We start from the raw sequence: 21,950 nt of genomic DNA on the forward strand, positions 1-21,950 counted from the left end.
CACCTCCCAACAAAGTAACCCCCATTTTACAGATGAAGGAATGGGGATTCAAGGGGTGAGCAGCTCCGGGGTGCCAACCGTTCCAGGAGCCTGATGTTTGTAGAACCCAGGATATGATGAGCAGGGTCTGAGCAGCTAAGCACAGGAGATTCTAAGTGTTGGAATCACATAAGCGACCCACAGCTTCCTTATATTTAAGTGACCTAGACCCCACCAGCCTCCAGACTCCTGAAAGCAGCACCCTCAAATCAGCTCAGACACCATCCATCGTAAAAGAGGCAAGCCTCCCATGTCCAAAGCCCCGGAAGGTCACTTCTCATCCCAAGAAGCTTCCTCATGGTTCCATCTGTTTATGCCCAGGTGTTATGAGCACACTGTCTTGACTGAGATCAGCCCAGAAGCCACAACTCTAGGCTTTTCCCCTGCAACCTCAACTGGAGCCACATGTGGGCCCCAGCTCACTGGGATCTGTGCCTCACCTGAGCTTCCAGCCCTCATCCCTGGAGCCAAGATGGACCATTTTCCAGGAGGGTCTAACCCTGGAATGTCACCTTCCAACTCCCTTCTGACCCACAGTGTCCAATTTATCACAGAATCTCGGCTCTGCCTCTTGGAAGTGGCCCTTATTCTTCATGTCCAAGTAGACCCTACAGTCTCCAAGGTGCACCTGTCCCCAACTCTCTCCCACTGTGTCTTACTCTGTGCAAATACCCACCACCTAAAGCACCCAGTGTGAATCCCACATGTCTCCCCCAATACCTGCAGTGTTACTTTGGTCAGAACAGAGCCCACCATCCTGCCCCTCACACTGCTCTGCCTACCGTGCTCACCCCACAGCTCCTCGCTCAGAGATGGGGAATGGTCCCATGCCTCTGGACTCTCTCCACCCTGGTTCCCTGGCCTTGTAACAGTTACTCTTCACCAGCCTGTATCACACCGGAACCTGTCATGGAGAAACACCTGCTGTCGTGACCACAGTTTGAAGCTATAGCATCATTGTCCCATCTCAAGTTTAGCAACAATCTGCTGGGAGATCTCAGCCAGAAATTCTCTATGCAGAAATCTTTGTGTACAGACATACTGCTTCTTTTTTCCTTCTAATCAGAATGGTGCTGATGTCAGCAGCTGTGCTTAGGTTGTAGAGATCAGTGTGTCTGAAAGTGTTGATGGGGACAGGCAGGTTTTGCTCAGGGTCAGCTCTGCATGCTTCACCGACACTTTCTCAGAGCCATGGAGATCCCCGCCCAGCATCAGGAGAATGTGATGACTCATAAGGGGCAGTAGTGACTGCAAGCCAGGCTGCACATCACAATCAGCGAGGGGTTGTTTCTCATAAGTCACTCATTCAGAAATGATCATTTTAAATTCTTTAACCTAATATTCAAATTTATACCATGCCACGACTCCTAAAGATGACCACACTTTCCCCAGCTCTTCTTCTATGTCATTGGGGGGTGGGTGCTTAGACTTAGACTTCTGTGGACACTGTGTGGGAGACAAAAACTTCCAGGAAGACCTTCTTTTGAATGAAGAACCACTCCACCTAATGAAGCTGAGCCTGCCTCTCACTGCATTGCTTGGCCTCTTGGTTTAAGGTTTAAGGCCTCCACCTCTCCCTTCAGGATGGAGCACCTCTTGTCCATCTGGAGAATCTCAGCCAATGAGGTCCTGGGTCTCCACTACTATTTCCTCCCAGTCCCCCTCCTCATTTCCTGATGTGAGTTTTAATTCAAACTCTTCAAACCATTGGTCTGTTTCACATTCTACGGCATGGTGTCATTTTCTTTTGAGGAGAACTTTCCAAAAGATGAATAATGCACAGACAACAGGCTTCAAGGACCTCAGGCTGAAGTTAACACAAGGTGAAAAGGGACTCAAATGCTCACTTTTCTGCAGAGTTGGAGGGTGCCCAGTCAGAGGGGTTTAGGATAGACTGTTATCCCAGTGGCTTTTTAGCCCACTGTTAAGCTGGGATGGAGGGCTCATGGCTTGAAGGCTCCCAGGTGGCCAAGGGACCAATGGACACATGGGTGTAGTGCTAAGCAGGTTTGGAGTTCTTATAGCCTGAGAGCAAATAGCAATCCCAGTGTTTGTGTTCCCTGGGCTCTGGGGTAAAAGAAGAATCCATGTCCTAGAGCATGTGGTGAGTCTTCTGTCCAGGTGCCTGCTTGGCCAAGCATAGAGCTGAGAAGTTGGTCTTCAGGTCCAAGGGCATGAGGTGAGGCAACTCTCCAGGTAAATTCTTGGCCAAATGCAGAGCAGTGGAACAGGTTTCCTGGTCTAAAGGCACATGGTGATTACATTGTCCAGGTGAGTTCTTGGCAATGTACTGAGCTGGGCTGGTAGTCTCCAGGTCCAAGGGCACAAGGTGAGACCTCTGCACAAGTGCCTCCTTGGCACAGCATAGAGCTGAGATGTTGGTCTCCAGGTCCACGGGCATATGGTGAGCCTGTTGCCCAGGTGCATACTTGGATAGTGCAAATCTGCATGATTGGTCTCCAGGTCCAAGGGCAAAGTTGAGGTCAATGTCCAGGCAACTTCTTGGCCTAATGCAGAGCAGTGTAACAGGGCTCCAGGTCCAAAGGCACATAGTTACCCCATTGTCCAGGTGAATACCTGGCAATGGGCAGAAATGTGTCGATGGGCTCCAGGTCCAAGGGCACATGGTGAGCCTTCTGTCCAAGTTCCTGCTTAGCCTAGTGTAGAGCTGTTTTGTTGGTCTCCAGGTCCAAGGGCACATGGTAAGCCTGCCATCCAGGTGTCTGTATTGCCTAGCAGAGTGCTGAGATGTTGGTCTTCATGTCCGGGGGCAGATGGTGAACCCACTGTCAAGGTGCCTGCTTGGCTTAGCACAGAATGGAATTGTTGTTCTCCAGGTCCAAGGGCACATGGTGTTCTCTGTCCAGGAGTTTACTTAACTTAGTGCAGAGCTATTTTTTTTGTGTCCTGGTCCAAGGGCCCATCTTGAGCCTGTTGCCAGGTGTCTGCTTGGCCTAGCACAGAGTTTGTTGGTCACAGGTCCAAATGCTCATGGTGGGCCTGTTGTCCAGTTACATCCCTTTCTCAATGTTGAGCTGGGATGCAGGGCTCATCATTTTTTGGCATTTGGCAAACCTGGTGTTCTCTGGACTTACTTCCCTTGTACTGTAGTGGGCTGATCAGCTTGTGGTATGAGGGTTTCTGGTCCACCCGGTGTCTAGGTGACTACCCAGTGTCAAATGTGCTCAAAGGGTTCCCAGTCTTTGGTTTAAAGGTGGGTGTTCTGTTCTGGGGACTGAATTTCTCTATGTTCTGCTGTGTTCGAGTGTTGGTGTTCTGTGGTCTCCTGGTCAGCCAGGTGTCTGGGAGATTCGTATTTCCACTGCTGAGCTGTGGTCTGAGGTCCTGTGTTCCAAGGGCTCCCACTGTATCCAGCAATGTGGTGATTCCTTCACCCAATATGTACTTGTTCCCTAAAATGCCCTCTCTGCCAGGTGTCTGGTGGCATTTTACACATTGTGCACATCTGGGTCAGCTGGATGTTCAGGGCATTCATATGTCCTGTGCTGAGCCAGTTTGGAGGGCTCCAGAGTATTAGTGTGCCCAGTGCTCCCTCAGGACATGCTCAGCTTTCATGTGTTGAGCCTGGTTGTGACCCCAGTGGTGTGGGGACCAGCTGGCTGAGAATCCACTGTTCTCTGATTCCTAGTGTCCCACTCCCACGTGCCAAATGGGAGTGTGTCCCTGAGCAGCTGGGCCAGCCTCACAGTGGGAAACATACCCGGCAGCCACCCGGTGTGATTGTGGAGACACTCAGGACCACAGAGGGGCACAAAGATAGGTGAAAACATGAAGGTGGACTGCAGAGTGTTGGAGAGAGGCCCGGCGCAGGAGCAGTGGGCAGGGGGCTGACCATGAGCCGGGGCAGAAAACAGGGCAGAGAAGTCGAGGAATAGCAGGAAGAGCTGTGACTGATGCACCATCTCTCTCCTCAGTGCGTTCTGGGCTGTTGCTGTGCTTTTTTAATGGCCCTGGGGCATCACAATGCCTTCTTGTGATGTCACCACCATGCCCTGTCCAATCGCCAGGGTGCCATCAGGTTGGCTTCCTTCGGTGGCCAATCACCATGACGTTTGGCTGGCCAATGACTGATGGCTTCGCAACGACCTTCATGACATCATTGCCTAGAAACCATGTTTTAAGGAAAACAGGTGAATTTTCCTTCATGATAAAAAATTAATATTTGGGATGTATTTATAGTGAAGTTCATGGTGAGCCTGAAAGGCTCAACCAGTGCAAAGCTATGTGTTTCACCCAGAGTCACCATTCACTGAAATGCTGACACTGATTTTAATGAAGACATGGTCCATTAGACCCCATGAAAAATCACACTTGTGGGGTTGGTCAGACAACATGGTAGTAGAACAGATGCTACTCTCAACTCATCCATCAGAGTTTAAATATAAGTCTAGAGAAGGTAGAGATTGTGTTTGTACATCTTCCCACAATAAACAGAGCCCTGGGAATGATGAAACTGTGTCACAAGTCATTGCCTGATTGCCAGAATGACATTCAGCTCTCATAGAAGGGGGGCAACAAATTCCAGCCCGTCACCAGGCTCACAGTCTTCATAGCCAGTATCCAATCAGAAAGTACTGGGAGGAGGCTTTAAGTTCGTTTCCTCCCTCCAATATAATTGCAAACTTATCAAGTCATTCTGAAGACCTAAGAAATGAATCAGAGATTGAGCATATAAATGCTACAAGTTGACAAGTAGAAAAGCAACCACTGTTTGGAAGGGAGGAGGGGTGGAGACTTGAATCTGAGGATACAGCTGAGGGGAGGGAGTCTGCTTGAGGAAGCTACTGCAAAGTATTATGAGTAGTGGGGTGCAAAATTTCATTTTTAGAATTCTGGTAAAGAACGTATATATATAAACGGAATATTACTCAGCCATCAAAAAGGATGAAATCTTGCTATTTGCAAGGACATAGAGGGTATTATGCTAAGTGAAATAAGTCAGTGAAAGACAAATACCATATGACTTTACTCATATGTGTAATTTAAGAAAAAAATGAACATTGGGGAAGGGAAGAAAAAAATAAAATATGATGAAAACAGAGAGGGAGGCAAACCATATGAACCTCAACTGTAGGGAACAAACAGGGTTGCTGGAGGGGAGGTGGCTGGGACATAGGGTGATTGGGTGATAGACATTAAGAAGGGTACTTGATGAAATGAGCACTGGGTGTTCTATGCAACTGATGCAATCCTAAATTTAGACTCTGACATCTAAAAAAAAAATGGAATGTGTTCAGGAACCTTCCATATTTGTTCCTCACTGACACATAGCAATCTCCCATTACTTACTTGTTGAAGGACTGAGCTGCCAGATGAAGCTGTCTCCTCAAAGAGCAGATACACAGGGCCTGGAGCTCAGGAGAGTGAAGATTAAGAGCAGAGAGGTTCTCTGAAGCCAGGGGATAGATGAGCTTCCCCGTGAGGACTGTGAAGAGAAGAGCATGTGGGTTAGGACTGAACACCACTAAAGGGGCACACAGGAAAAAGCCGGGAAAGGAAGCTGAAATAGAAATCAGTGAAGAAGGGAACTGGAAGTAAATTATCACAGAAATGAAGAGCGGGGTGTCCTCAAAGAGACTAGAGTTACCTGCTGCCCCTAGACAGGCTGAGTGAGGCTAATTGCAGCTGGATTGCATTTGGATTTCTTTGACTCTCAGACAAACCCAATTCTGTTTTATATATATTCTTTCTGACTTATTTTTTTAATTGAAGCTGCATTGACAGACAATATCATGTTAGGTTCAGGTGGACATTATAGTGATTGGACAAGTTTTTACCTTATCCTACACGCACCATAAATGTAGCTTTAATCTGTCATTCTAGACTCTGTTACAATACCATTGACCACATTCCCTATGCTGTGCCTTTCATCCCCGTGATGTGTTCATCCCATTAGGGGAAGCCTGTGTCTCCCACCCCCCTTCACCCATTTCTCCCATGCCCCCCACTTCCCCTCTGGCAACCATCAGTTTGTTCTCTGTATTTATAGGCCTGATTCTGTTTTTTGTTTGGTGGTTTATTCATTTGTTTTGCTTGGCAGATTCCACATAGGAATGAAATCCTATGGTATTTGTCTTTCTCTCTCTGACCTATTTCACTTGTTTATGCCCTCTGGGTCCATCCATGTAGTTCCAAATTGCAAGATCTCATCCTTTTTTGTTATGGCTGAGTAAATTTCAATTGTGTGTATATACCACCTCTTCTTTATCCATTCATCTGATTTTTTTTGCAGATAGTAAGGTTTTGTTTTTTTTTTAATTTTTCAATCTTCCAAAAAAAAAAAATCACACTATACTCATATCTATGTACAGTGTGGACATTTTCAAAGGACTTACATTAGGAAACATTGTTTCTCTTCACCCCGTGACAATAGTTCATGTGCCATAATAACACTTTGCTACAACAATCCGTCAGCAGTCATACAGACATCATGATTTTACATTTCGACACAAGGAGAAAATCCACGTTTTCCTAGAACTTCCTTTCCTCATAGCAGCTGCCTGTTTCCAGTCTAGCAGAGCAGGTCTCCACACATGCTTTTAGAAACATCAGCTTTTAAACTCTAACAGTGTCTATATTCAAAGTCCTATCCATTCCAGATCCAAACATAAATGAGGAAGTTGCCATTTACAATAACAACCAATGGCTTATTAATGGGTTTGCTGAAGGTTACCAACCAAGATGTGTAAAATATTGCATTAAAGGAAAAATAAACCTGTCTTAAAGCAGACTTTATAGATCTGAAAACACACTATACATAAAAGTGTCATTTTTTTTTTTTTTACAAATTAACTAATTATATTCAAATTACAGCATTTCCACAAATCTAATGAAAAGAACTGGTTTGGGAAAGTTTGAAAGGCTTTCACATCTCAGTCCCACATGGCTCCAGCTGCCACAGGCCGTGGTGATGACACACCCCGTGTGCTGATATACAGCTCGAGGTCTGAATAGGCCATGCTCTCCCCTTATGTCATATTACCTGTTGCAGACCAGTGAATTCTTTGAGATGAAAAATTAAAAAAAAAAAAAGTCAGGACACAGCAGACTGATAACATATAGCATCTGAAATTGTTCAAAGGTCTGAAAATAGTGTTATATGCAATTCTGAAACTTGAAACACATAAAATCTGTTTCTTATGCTGGGTTTCGACATCACTGGGAAAAATACCCATCACTAAACCCTGATACACGTTCTTAGCCATTCGACAGTCTTCTGTCATGGTCAGTGTTCATGAGGCAAAGCCTGACCCAGAATCTTTGTTCACATTTTCTCCAAGGTCTACTCCATGCACAGTGGCCATTCTGCTTCTGTCTCCTTCTGTTTGGCACCTGTGGGCATGAGTATCAGGGAGTGCCGAGTGTCTGACAGGGAAATGACAGCCACGATCCTATCTGCTTCAGTTGTGACCAGCACCCCACAGAGGTCAGTCCACACTGATCTGTCCAGGATTTCCAGCTTACTGTACTTCACAGCACCCTCAAGACTCTGTGAGCAGTGCTGAGGGCCTGGGTCACGGTGATATCTAAGTTACTGTATGTTCTCTCAGCAGCAAGGTTGGCATCAGACTTGGAATAAATATCTACGACGTGTCCTGACTCATGCACCACAGGAAGGGCAGGCAACCATCTTTCTACACAGACATTCAAGGCTTTCCTGATGGGAGTGTCCCAGTGAATGAAGGGACGTTGTGGTGGGTCCCAAATGCAGGAGCATCTGGGTTCTGCTTCATGAGGGCAGGCTTTGACAGATCAGACATAAAATGCTGGAGGAACCATTTGTGGTTAAGTGTATAAAGTGAATTCCCACTGATAGGATCAATAACTGGCAATGTGTGGATTTTATTTTTGATCATTGAGTGTACAGCATGGAAGAGGCTTGCAATTGGAGCTATATTCACTAAAGGCTTACGTTTTTCTTGGGGAGAAATCTCCCTGCATGTTTCAATGTTATGTGCCTCTCATTCATAAATCTGTCCCGGGATGACTTATACTGTCTCTGTGGTGTATTTATGAAATCTGTAATTGCTAGCATTCCTACAAAACTTTGTTTTGTGCTCCCCTGCAGTGGCCCTGATGGAAACTATTTGGCTGATAAGGCAAAGAAGCCTTTCTAACTTGTAATGTAGTATAAGAGACAACATGCTTTAAAGGGGTTGGAATGATGTGGTGATCCTTGTGTGACCTCATGAAGTACATGAAAACTCACATTCTGAGTCTTGTGCTTCTTCTTCCAACTGGGATTTCTCTTGCATGCTGATTTCATGGTCCAGGGGCTGCAGCCCGAGCTGCCAAGGAGGAGGAGGACCAGGATCTGAAGGTACTTCTAGGTGATTCTCTGGCCATAGGGGTGGGGGCACCAGAGTGTGGGCTGGGACTCCTCAGGGTGCAGGTGGAGTGCAGGGACCTGAGGATGCTGGTGGTTTCTCAGGGTGTGGGAAGATGGAGGTGCTGGAGAGGCCGTGGGGTGCATAAGCACCGGGTTATGGGCTAGGACCCTCTGGGAGGTGCAGACAGAGTGTGGGGTCATGGGGTACAGTTGGGGTCTTCTGACTAGGCATGCAGAGAGGTGGTGGTTAGGCTGAAGGGCAGCCTTCATCCATTCATTACTGGATGGACACCTGGGTTGTTTCCATATCTTGGCTATTGAAAGTCATGCTACAATAAATGTAGGGGTGTTTGTATCTTCACACCGAGGGCACCCATGTCAGTTAGGTGAAGCTGAAGTGGATACACCTTGTGGCACAGGGCTCTCTGCAGAGGGTGGCTGGAGTGGAGATGGATCAGGAGCTGAGGTTTTCTGGGGTGCTCTGCACCAGGGGTGCCCTGGCAGAACAGCTATAGCTGAAGTGGGTGTGGGCTGGAGTGTCCCAGGGCTCTCTGCAGAGAAAGCACTTTGGGAGGATAGCTATAGCTGAAGTGGATTCAGGATTGGGGAGGGGTCCTAGAAAGATGGCTAAGGCTCAAATGGGTGAAAGCTGGTGTGTCCCGGGGTCTTCAGCACTCTGAGTGTACTGACAGAGTGTGGGTTTGGGGGGGGGTCTGGGCTTTCCACATAGGGGGCTCCTTGTCAGGGCAGCTGCAGCAGAAGGAGTAGTGACCCAGGAGGTTAAGCAGCCCTCCATGCAAGGGGTGCCTTAGCAAGTCGAAGTCCAGCAGGCCTGGAGTGTTCCAGGGTGCGTAGCACCTGTCACCTTGGTGTGATGTCAGGAGCTGTCATGAATGCTGACCAGGGGCGTTCCCGTGTGTGTCATGCTGGGGCTTCATTGTTGGCACAGCTGGGTTAGAGTGGGCTGGGGACCAAGAGCTCATCGAGGTAATTAGCTGTATAGGATGCTCAGACCCTGCTTCTGTCCATCCTATCAAGAAGGAGGGAAATGTGAACCATAGTGCTTACAAGCGCCTCAACATGGAAGGAGATCCAGGACCACCCCCTCCCCATTTTTGGGGGGCTCTCAGGGTGGATCCTTCACATTCTAGTTGCTCTTTAAACTGCAGCTTCTTGAGACATCTGTGAGTCTCAGTCAGTTAAGGCTCTGCCCTCTGCTCAGGTCATGATCCCAGGAGGATCATGGGATAGAGTCCCACATTTGGCTCCTCACTCGGTGGGGAGGCTGCTTCTCCCTCTGCCTGCTGCTCCTCCTGCTTATGCTCGCTCTCGCTCTCCCTCTCTCCTTCTGACAAATAAATAAATAAAAAATCTTAAAAAAAAAATAAAATAAACTGCAGCTCCTTTTCTGTGACCCAGGGAAGACAAATCAGCTTACAGCCCCCAGAACTATCCCTCCCCACTGCAGGTAGCATGCTGCTGAGGGCTGGTTCCTGTGTTATGATATCTCTGTCTCTCTGTCTCCTGTTGTGCAGAAGCTGTTCAGGCTGCCCTCGGTTCTTCTTCAGGAGGATCTGCTCTATAAATAGGTGTAGAGTTGGTGTGTCCATGGAGGAGGTGAGTTCAGTTCTCTCCTTAGGTGAGATGAGTTAGGTCCCCATCTTGGACTCTTATCTTTATAAACTTGCTCAAGTTATTTCACTTCTCAGAAGCTCCATTTCCTGACTGTAAAATAGACATGTTATTTCAGGATCCAATAGCCTTACTTGTCTAAGTTGCCTGTCACTCTGTACTTACTCATTAAATGTTTCTCCTTCCTCTCGTCCAACACTGTGCTCACCAAAACAAATGTCCCTTGATTTGGAAGAAAAAATGCTCCTCCCACCGTCTAAGTCTGAAATTTCTGAGCAGAGTTTGGGAAGACCCACCCTGCTCCTGGGCTTGGCATCTCACAGGTCACTCTGGCAACTTTACCCTTGCCACTTGCTTTTTTTATCTCCACCTACTCAACTGAGACATGAACCTGCCTCCTCAAGCCTACTCTATAAATCCTCCTCCTTGGGGGGAAGCTAACTTCAGAATCCATCAAGGTTCATGAATACCTTAGCACCAGGGGAAATGCTGAGCAACTGGGACAGTCTTCCCAAGGGTTTTAGAAATCCACTGCTAATGGCTGGATTTTGGAGAAAACTTCAGTGGAGGGCCTACGAGGGTCTTAGCGGTTGAGTAGTGTAGGTTTAACAAAGCTGTAACTGTGGATTATGAGCATCACATCCTGAGGAAAGTTTCCATTAGTCTGGCAGCAGGTGTCAGACATGAAATGGAGGAGATAGAAGGACATAATAGTTGCTGAGTGCCTATAATGCAAGCTTCAGTGGGTCCGGCTATTGATATAGGACTTTTCTGTGAACCTGGTAACAATTCTACAGAGTGGTCATGCACTTGTTTATTCTTATTTTACAGATGAGGAAAGTGACCCTGGTCGGGCTTACTTTATCATGTAGGGGCACTGTAGCATGGTGCATGAAAGGAGGCTACAGAGCCTAGTGGCCCTGGGTTTGCATAATAGCTCCACCTCCTCCTAGCTGTGTGACATTGAGTACATCCCTGAACCTCTCTGATTCTCACCACATCTACAACATGGAGACAGCAATGCCTACCTCATTAATGTGTTTGAAGATTGAAATGTCAGCGCAAACCTAAGAGCCCTGGCAGTGTTTCTAGCACACAGAAAACACTCAAGAAATACTGTCTGTTCTTAATTTTACTGTTACGTATATTATTGCCAAAAACCCTGAGCTACAAACGAGGGTGCTTGCATTCAAAACTAAATCCTTCTGGATCCCAAATGAAAAGAATTAGAAACAAACCATGTTTAGAAAAAAGCTGGTCATACTCATTCCTTCAAGCTTCTTGTCTTTATTTAGTAATGCCAGGCATGGTGCTGGGCACTGGAAACACAATAAGGAACATCATTATGTTGAGTGGATTATAAGCTAGGAAAGTAAATTAAATTGTATTATTTCCCCCCATTTTTTTGCCTTCCTTTTCTGGCCACGGCCTTCCCAATGGACCACATTTACTTTTCTTGTTGGATGGCCTTGGCTGTATGACACTTTGGCCAGTGAAATGTGAATATTCTTGTGGCAGAGAGTTGAAATGGCCCATGTTTGGAGCCAACTTTTGCCAAAAAGTTTGTGACTTCTCAGGTCAGAAATGGTCTATGCCAAGATGCACATCTGTAGATGCTCTGTTTCCCTTTTCCATTCTAACAGATTGGCACCCACCTCAGGGGCTGGCCTTGAGCTCTAGAGGAGTCAGCGTGTGTGAACAATGTTGACTAGGATGGGCAGGTTGTGCTGTCAGCTTCCTAGGGTTCACAGACCCTTTCTAGAGCCATGGAGACCCCTGCCCACCATCTGGAGAAGGCAGTGACTAGTATGGGGCAGTGGTGACTATGACCCTGAGCTATGCATCACAAACATCCTTAAACTCTCCTTTTGCATTCCAACATAACTATTTATTTAAAGATGATAGGCAATCTGAAGCTTATGCCACCCCTTCTGCAGGAAGTATCCCACACACCAGCCCAGCTTCCCTTCTTTGGCCTCCTGGATGGGCACCTGTGCTGACCTCTCACCTTTGAAGATCTGGCCCTGAAGGCAAAACCTTCCAGGAAGCACTGAATTTGGCCAAACGAATTCAGGGACCTCAGCCTGCCTCTGACACCTCCATCTCCACGTCCCCCTCCAGCAGGGAGAATGTCTACTCAGGCTGGAGGAGCTCAGCCTAGGACTCCTCTGTGCTCAGAGCCTGGGTCTCCTCCCTTGCTCCCAGCTCCCTTTTCATGCTGGGCCATGTCCAGGGAGCCATGGTCCTCTGGCAAGGTCTTCCAACCTAGGCCTTCTTGTATACTAAATTAAAAAGCAGATTTTAAAAAAATGTTGATATTCTTTCACAGACATTGTGAAGGAATTTGTTAGCCTAAACTCTTTTGTGGAGAGTTATTTATTACTGTTCTTGCTTTTGTTAACAGCCATTTGTATGAATCTGAGGTTTCCACCCAATTCTCTTGAAGTATTACCTATGGCTTTGATTCCCATGGAGAGCTCTTCTAGCTGTGGGTCTTTCCATTGTCTTTGATCATGGCATTCTTTGCTCACTCAGGAGAGGGCTCCCCAAAAGATAAAGGCTTCCCAAGTGATATGTTACCAGAGCATCAGGCTGAAGTCAGCCCCAGGCCACAGACCTGCATGCCATGGAACCACCAGCATCTTGGCCCAGTGACCCAAAGTGGGTACTACACTCTGAATGGCTACAACACCAGGCAGGTCTTTTCATCCAGCCATGAACCTCTGACACTTGGGAGTAAACCCCCAAAAGAGGGAACAGCTTTTAACTTCACAGACCACACCACACTGGGCCATCTACAGGAGAGGGACATTTGTGCCTGTGTAGTATCCTCAAATTTCCCATGTATGGGTATAGATGCCCCACTTTTCTGGGTTTGGGTTGTTCTTCCTGCTCTGTGTCCTGACCTTTCATGAGTCTTATAGAGTGACTGAATGAGTTAGGGAGTGGCCTGCACCTGGACCCCTGAGGTCAACATAGTGCACCAGGAAAATGGACAGGTGGCTCTCCCCACCCCACTCTCCTTGGCCAATCACCAGGAGGCTCTCAGCTGTTAGCTCTCTCCTGTGTCCAATCACCACGTAGCTCTCACCCCTGGTCTGTTGCCCTCCTCCACCACCAGCCATATTGGAATCACAAGCTGTTGTGGTGTTCTTGCTGGTATTTTCTGGGGACAGAGCCTGGCTCCCTCTCTACTGTGGCCCAGGCTTCCTTTCTCAGGTGAGAAATGGGAAGTGGGGGTGTTGACCTGAGGCTCACAGGTCTTGGGATTTGAGAACCATCATGTGCCTGCCCCTTGTGAAGCTCTCTCATGGTTTTCCCTGCTGCTCCTGAGGGAGTCTGGATCCTGCAGCCTCTCCACCTGAGAGCCGGTTTTGAGGACAGGGCCCTGGGTGGGGGGGTGCAGGTGGACTGGGGCGGGGCAGGAGAGGGGGGACTCTGAGCAGAGGAAAGGTCTACATGCCACAGTTCCTGAGCAGCAGATGGACTGGGCATTCCATTTGCGAATGTGCAGGTGCGGTTCCCAGACAGCACCCCATCCCCTCCCGCACCTTCTCTGCTATTTGGGAACCACCTTTTTGCGTCCTGCAAGGATTTCACGGTGCCCTGTAGCAACAGCTCCCAGGAAACTTGGAAAACCCAGGTGTATTACTTGCAAGACCTGTAAATGACACAGCAGCTGGGGCTGGGCTTCTGCTGTTATTGGGGTGGTTGTTGGGGACCTAGGGTTTCAGCGCTCACTCATTATTGGTGATTTTAAACATAAGCGTGAAAAGGCAAGTGGCCCAAATGGTCAGGTGTCAAAATCCACCCAGATTCTTTAAAACAAAGGAACCTCAGGGTGTGGAGATGGCCTGGAGATCTTTTTGATTGGCCAGAAATGGGTTTGCTGGAGACAGCCCTCTTTGATGTGGAAACATCAGCAAAAAAGAGTGGGGGGAAGGAACTCTCAGCCCTTACAGCACAATCCTGTGATGCTGAAGCATCAGAGTCAATGGTGAGGACATTTCCTGCCTGGGTAACTGCTATACTAAAATCACAAGTAGAATGTGTTAACCCAGAAAGGGCACATCTAAATAGACATGAGTGGATATTTTTCTAAGGAAGACATCCAGACAACCAACAGACACATGAAAATATACTGAACATCACTCATCATCAGGGAAATACAAATCATAACCACAATGAGATACCACCTCACACCTGTCAGAATGGCTAAAATTAACAACACAAGAAACAACAGGTATTGGTCAGGATGTGGAAAAAGGGGAATCCTCTTATACTGTGTGTGGGAATGCAAACTGGTGCTGCCACTCTGGAGAACAGTATGGAGGTTCCTCAAAAAGTGCAAAATAGAGTTACCCTAAGACCCAGCAATTGTACTACTAGGTATTTATCCAAAGGATACATAGTGATTCCAAGGGGCACATGCACCCCAAAGTTTATATCAGAAATGTCTACAATAGCCAAAATATGGAAAGAGTCCGGGTGTCCATTGAAAAATGAATGGGAAATGTCATTTCCAGTGACATGGATGGAAGTGTATTATGCTAAGCAAAATAAGTCAGTCAGAGAAAGACAAATACCATATTATTTCTTTCATATGTGGAATTTAAGAAACAAAACAGATGAACATAGGTGGAGGGAAGGAAAAATAAAGAGAAGTACAGTGAGGGCGGCAAACCATAACAGACTCTTAACTATTGGGAACAAACTGAGGGTTGCTGGAAAAGAGGTGGGTGGGGGGATGGGTTAAATGAGTGATGGGTATTAAGGAGGGTAGTTGTTGGCATGAGCATTCGATGTTATATGTATGTGAAAAATCAGCAAATTCTACTCTTGAAACCAATACTACACTCTAGTTAACTAACTTGAATTTAAAAAAATAACAGTTTCTTTAAAGAGGTAATTGAGTTAAAATTAATTATATGGGGGATGCAGACAAATATATAGGGAACCCTTATCAGAAGAGATAAGAACATGGATGCACCAAAGGAAAGTTGATGAGAACACCTAGTGAGAAGATGGCCACATACAAGCTGAAGAGAGAGGCCCCAGAAGAAATCAACCCTACAGACAGCTTCATCTCAGATTTCTACCTTTCAGAATTGTGAGAAAATAAATGCCCGTGGCTTAAAAATAAATAAATGAATAGAATTATAGTAACAAATTATATAGCAATTATACATGGAGTAGTCAGAAATCCACTGTGCAGGAAATGGTGGGGATTCATCCTTTCTGATGGCCGAGGAATATCCCATTATATATATGGACCACATCTTCTTTATTCATTCTCTGTTAAAGGGCATCTCAGCTCTTCCCACAGTTTGGCTACTGGGGACATTGCTGCTATGAACACTGAGGTGTATATGGACCTTCTTTTCACTATATCTGTGTCTATGGGGTAAATACCCAGGAATGCAATTGCTGAGTCATAGGGTAGCAGTATATTTAGTTTTTTGAGGCACTGCCACACCGTTTTCCAAAGTGGCTGTACCAACTTGCATTCCCACCAACAGTGTAAGAGGGTTCCCCTTTCTCCAACATTAGTCCTTCCAATCCAAGAGCATGCAATGTTTTTCCATTTATTTATGAAATTGTACTGTATGGGGACTAACATAACACCATAAAAAAATAAAAAAGAAATCCACTGGGTATTTATTGTCCCAAACTTGCAGGGTCCAGCCATGAAACTAAGTCAGTATCACAGGGGCCCTGAAAATTTGTTTAAAGAGCTAAGTATTACTGCAATATATTTTCACACCTTGGGCCATCAGCTGCAAGTAGGTATGACCCTATTCTGCATTGGTAGATTGTTTCATATCTCATCAAGCCAGGCTCTTAGTCCTGAGAAGAGGTCAGTGCAGGTACCTGTGTCTCATTTCAGGTTGTGGGCATGCAGATGGGCTCCCACATTTGTGGTGTAAGTATTTGCATCAGGTTGTTAAGAGGCTTTCTATGGAAACAAAAAAACCCAAAAGATTAGTGATTGGAACAGGCTGTAATCCCAGTTTCTGAGTTCTAAAGGCAGCCAGTCGAAATTTCTAGATATTGGGCTCGAAGCCTCGAGTTGTCTCACATTAGCTTACATGGCTTAGAGAGAAGGACAGTATTAGTTCTCAGCGATTCCAAGTCACAGAGGCAAGGGAAAAATTGAAGACATGAATTTTGAGAGTTCACTCCAGACACTAGAAGAAACTCAAAGAATTCATGAGCTAAACGAAAAGACAACCTACAGATTGGGAGAAGATATTTACAAATGTGTTATCAGATAAAGGCTAGTATCCAAAATCTATAAAGAACTTACCAAATTCAACACCCAAAAAACAAATAATCCAGGGAAAAAATGGGCAGCAGACATGAACAGACATTTCTCCAAGGATGACAAACTAATGGACAACGGACATGTGAAAAAATGCTCAACATCAGGCAGCATCAGGGAAATCCAAGTCAAAACCACAATGAGATCTCACATCACACCAGTCAGAATGGCTAAAAGAAACAACATAGGAAACGACAGATATTGGCAAGGATGTGGAGAAAGGGGAGCCTTCTTACACTGTTGGTAGAAATGCAAGCTGGTGCAGCCACTCTGGGATAGACTGGGTATTGTACACAAACAATGAATCATGGAACACTACATCAAAAACTAATGATGTAATGTATGGTGACTAATATAACATAATTAAAAAAAAAGTGAAAAATAGAGCTACCCCATGACCCAGCAATTGCACTACTAGGTATTTATCCAAAGGATAAAAAACTATGTGATTCAAAGGGGCACATACAGCCTTATGTTTATGGCAGCAATGTTTACAATAGCCAAACTATGGAAAGAGTCTAGGTGTCCATTGATAGATGAACAGATAAAGAAGATGTGGTCTGTATACAATGGAATATTACTCAACCATCAGAAAGAATGAAATCTTGCCTTTTGCAACAAGGTGGATGGAACTAGATGTTTTTTATGTTAAGCAAAATAAGTCAATCAGAGAAAGACAACTATCCTTTCATTTCACTCTTATATGAAATTTAGGAAACAAAACAGATGAATATGGGGAAGGGAAGGTAAAATAAAATAAGAAATCAGATAGGGAGACAAACCATAAGAGAGTCTTAACACTAGGAAACAAACTGAGGGTTGCTGGAGGGGAGATGGGTGGGGGGATGGGGTAACTAGGTGATGAGTATTAAGAAGAGCATGTAATATGATGAGCACTGGGTGATATATGCAACTGATGAATCACTGAACTGTACCTCTGGAAATAAAAAAAAAAAAGGAGATAGTGTGGTTTACAATGGACAGGGTTAGAATCTAATATCCACAAATTTATGTAGTGAAACATAATTTTCTCTCTAAATTTATCACCCCCAGGTACAGTTTAAAGGTCTTAAATATCCCTCCATAGTCACAATTCCATTCTTTGTCATATCCAGACTACATGTCAGGGCTGAGGATCTCTGTGCTCTATTCAGGTCTACTATGCCAGTCTCTATCAATTGACAATTTTCTTTTTTTACAAATGTGGAAAGCTTTGTGCACATAAAATAATATTTGCAACTATTTGGTTCGTTATAACTGCCATAATAAGAAATACTAAAACTTAAATTAATGTCCTAACTTCCAAACATAGCCAAATTGAGACTAATTTGTTTTCAATATGAGCCTAGTTTCAGTACAGTTGGCCTGGTTATTAATGTTAGTGAAACAAAAATAGCAATTCATCAAGTAAGCCATTTTAAAGCAGCTATGCTGAAACTTTTTCTAAGGAATCTCAGATGGAATTTGAACAGCTTCTCAAGGACAGAGGCCCAGCCAAATACTTGCCATCAGACTTTGCCTGCAAGCCCCACAGACTTGCGTTAATTCTTTTCTTCTTGATGTCTCAAAAATATCCTGAGGTTCTTGCACTTGCCCTTCTAGAAATGGAGTTCTTTTCCTCACCCGATAAGGCTGCTGGGAACCTTGTAAACAATGGGTCAGGCTGCTATTTCCAAGGGGCTGGAGTGGCTCCATAAAGTCAACCTTATTCCTTCAAGCTGTCTGGTCAGATCTGAGTCTATGAGAAACTCTCTTAAATATGTCATTCCACAGCAAGATGGCAGAGGAGTAGGAGTCTTAAATTTCATCTGGTCCCAGGAATTCAACTAGGTAGGGATCATACCATTCTGAACACCTACAAACTCAACAGGAGATCGAAGAAAAGAATAGCAGCAACTCTCTGAACAGAAAAGCGACCACTTTCTGGAAGGTAGGACGTGCGGAGAAGTGAATCTGAGGCGATATTCGGGAAGATAGATGGCGGGGGAGGGGGTCTCCATCAGCAGCTACCAACAAGTGATAGAGCCGTGGAGCACAAAATCAGAACTTTTAGAAGTCGGCTCCGCTGAGGGACGTCGCTCCAGTGGCTAAGCGAGGGGTGGAACCCTCATGGGACAGTGTGGTCTGAGGACCCTTGGGGTCACAGAAAGACCAGGGGTGCCTGAGTGTGGCAGAGTTCCCAGGGATCGGAGTGGGGAAGCCTGCTGCAGAGATGGAGCCAAAGAGTGGCCCCTAAGCTTGAGGTTGCCATAAACTGTGATCCGTGGCACAGTTGGGCCACTGCTCTTCCAGCAGGGACCCAACAATTGGCAGATCCGGGGAGACTCCCCTTCCTCCCCCGGGAGGAGCGGCGCAGGAGCGCACCGCGGGGATCTGCTGGGTTTGGATACTCCACACCGGGTCAGGTTCCAGAGACAGAAACGCTCGGTCACAGGCTCGGTGAGCACGGAGTGCTGCCGGAGACTGGGGAGACTGGAGTGACTGACTGCTTTTCTCTGGGGGCTCACTGAGGAGTAGGGCCCTGAGTTCTTGTCTCCTCCAATTGGAGATTGGGAGGCTGCCATGTACACTCTCGTCCTCCAAAGTTGTACGGAAAGCTTGCAAAGAACAAAAGCTCCTGAGAGCAAACCCGAGCAGATTACTTAGCTAAGCCCCGGCAAGAGCAGGGCAATTCCGCCTCTGGCAAAGACATCTGAGAACCACTGTGATAAGCCCCTCCCCCCGAAGATTGGCAAGAACAGCCAGACAAGACCAAGTTTTCCGATCAATGAGAACAGCAGAACTCCAGTGCTACGGGAATATTGCACATAGTTTTTCCCATGATTCTTTAGTCTTTCAAAGTTATTTTTTTAACTTTCCTTTTCTTTTTATTCTTTTTTTTTTAATTTTTCTTTTTCCCTTTTTTCAACCAATATCTCATCAATCCCTTTTTTAAGAAAATCTTTTTTTTTTTTATGTTGTTCTCTCTTTAAAATGTTGGAATACAGTTTCTTCTAACAGACCAAAATATACCCTAAATCTCTAGTGTATGGCTTTGTTCTAAGCTCCTGCCTGATCACATTCTCTCCTTTTTTCCCCTTAAAACCTCTTCTTTCTTTTTTTAACCAACTTCTTATCAATTTCTTTTATAAAATCTTTTATAATTTTCAACATTACAGTCATATTTCATCTCTTCACTGTATGTACCCTTATTTTTCTATATATATAAGTTTTTCTTTCTTTAAAATTTTGGGAAGCACTTTTTCCCCCGGTTTCAGGTCTCTTCTGATTTGTTTAGTGTATATTTTTCTGGGGACGTTGTTACCTTGTTAGCAGTTTGTTCTCTAATTCATCTATTCTCCTCTGGACAAAATGACAAGATGGAAAAAATTACCTCAACAAAAAGAACAAGAGGCAGTACTGACTGCCAGGGACCTACTCAATACAGACATTAGTACGATGTTGGAACTAGAGTTCAGAATGATGATTTTAAAGATACTAGCTGGGCTTGAAAAAAAGCATGGAAGATATTAGAGAAACCCTTTCTGGAGAAATAAAAGAACTAAAATCTAACCAAGTTGAAATCAAAAAGGCTATTAATGAGGTGCAATCAAAAATGGGGGCGCTAACCGCTAGAATAAATGAGGCAGAAGAGAGAATTAGTGACATAGAAAACCATAAGATGGAAAATAAAGAAGCTGAGAAAAAGAGAGATAAATGACTACTGGATCACGAGGCCAGAATTTGAGAGATAAGTGATACCATAAGACAAAACAATATTAGAATAATTGGGATCCCAGAAGAAGAAAGAGAGAGGGGGATAGAAGATATATTGGAGCAAATCATAGCACAGAACTTCCCTAATTTGGGGAAGGAAACCGGCATCAAAATCCAGGAGGCACAGAGAACCCCTCTCAAAATCAATAAAAATAGGTCAACACCCTGACATCTAATAGTAAAAGTTACGAGTCTCAGAGACAAAGAGAAAATCCTGAAAGCAGCTCGGGAGAAGAGATATATAACCTACAATGGTAGAAACATTAGATTGACAACAGACCTATCCAAAGAGACCTGGCAGGCTGGAAAGGACTGACATGATATATTCAAAGCACTAAATGTGAAAAATATGCAGCCAAGAATACTATATCCAGCTAGGCTGCCATCGAAAATAGAAGGAGAGATAAAAAGTTTCCAGGACAAACAAAAATTAAAGGAATTTGCAAACACGAAAGCAGCCCTACAAGAAATATTGAAAGGAATCCTCTAAGCAAAGAGAGAGCCCAAAAGCAACATAGACCAGAAAGGAGCAGAGACAATATACAGTAACCATCACCTTACAGGCAATACAATGGCACTAAATTCATATCTTTCAATGTAAATGTAATGTAATGTCAAGGTGAATGTAAATGGGCTAAATGCCCCAATCAAAAGACACAGTCTATCAGATGGATAAAAAATCAAGACCCATTGATATGCTGTCTGCAAGACACTCATTTTAGACCCAAAGACACCCCCAAGTTGAAAGTGAGGGGGTGGAAAACCATTTACCATGCTAATGGACACCAAAAGAAAGCTGGGATGGCAATCCTTCTATCAGACAAATTAGATTTTAAACCAAAGGCTGTAATAAGAGATGAGGAAGGACACTATATCCTACTTGAAGGTTCTATCCAATAAGAAGATCTAACAATTGTAAATATCTATGCCTCTAACATGGGAGCAGCCAATTATGTAAGGCAATTGATAACAAAAGCAAAGAAACACATCGACAACAATACAATAATAGTGGGGGACTTTAACACCCCCCTCACTGAAATAGACAGATCGTCTAAACAAAAGATCAACAAGGAAAAAAAAGACTTTAAATGACACACTGGACCAAATGGACTTCACAGACATATTCAGAACATTCCATCCCAAAGCAACGGAATACACATTCTTCTCTAGTGCCCTTGGAACATTCTCCAGAATAGATGACATCCAAGGTTACAAATCAGGTCTCCACCAGTACCAAAAGATTGGGATCATTCCCTGCCTATTTTCAGAGCACAACACTTTGAAACTAGAACTCAATTACAAGAGGGAAGTCGGAAAGAACTCAAATACATGGAGGCTAAAGAGCATCCTACTAAAGAATGAATGGGTCAACCAGGAAATTAAAGAAGAATTTAAAAAATTCATGGAAACCAATGAAAATGAAAACACAACTGTTCAAAACCTTTGGGATGCAGCAAAGACTGTCCTAAGAGGAAAGCGTATAGCAATACAAGCCTTTCTCAAGAAACAATAAAGGTCTCAGATGCAGAAAAAGCATTTGATAAAGTACAGCATCCTTTCTCTGAAGATTAAAACTCTTCAGAATATAGAGATAGAGGGTACATACCTCAATATCATAAAAGCCATCTATGAAAAACCCACAGCTAATATCATTCTCATTTGGGAAAAACTGAATGCTTTCCCTCTAAGTCGGGAACATGACAGGGATGTCCACTATCACCACTGCTATTCAACAGAGTATTGGAAGTCCTAGCCACAGCAATCAGACAACAAAAAGAAATAAAGGCATCCAAATCAGCGAAGAAGAAGTCAAACTCTCACTCTTGGCAGATGATATGATACTTTATGTGG

General features: G+C 44.8%; 1 pseudogene; it reads right to left on the bottom strand.

Moving 5' to 3' along the window:
- Positions 1–7,342: 7,342 nt before the first annotated feature.
- Positions 7,343–8,315, bottom strand: LOC118026880 (annotated as a pseudogene).
- Between the last annotated feature and the right edge of the window lie 13,635 nt (positions 8,316–21,950).

This window comes from Mirounga leonina, unplaced genomic scaffold, assembly GCF_011800145.1.
Source record: "Mirounga leonina isolate KUSES-001 unplaced genomic scaffold, KU_Mleo_1.0 Mir_347, whole genome shotgun sequence".
Taxonomy (NCBI): domain Eukaryota; kingdom Metazoa; phylum Chordata; class Mammalia; order Carnivora; family Phocidae; genus Mirounga; species Mirounga leonina.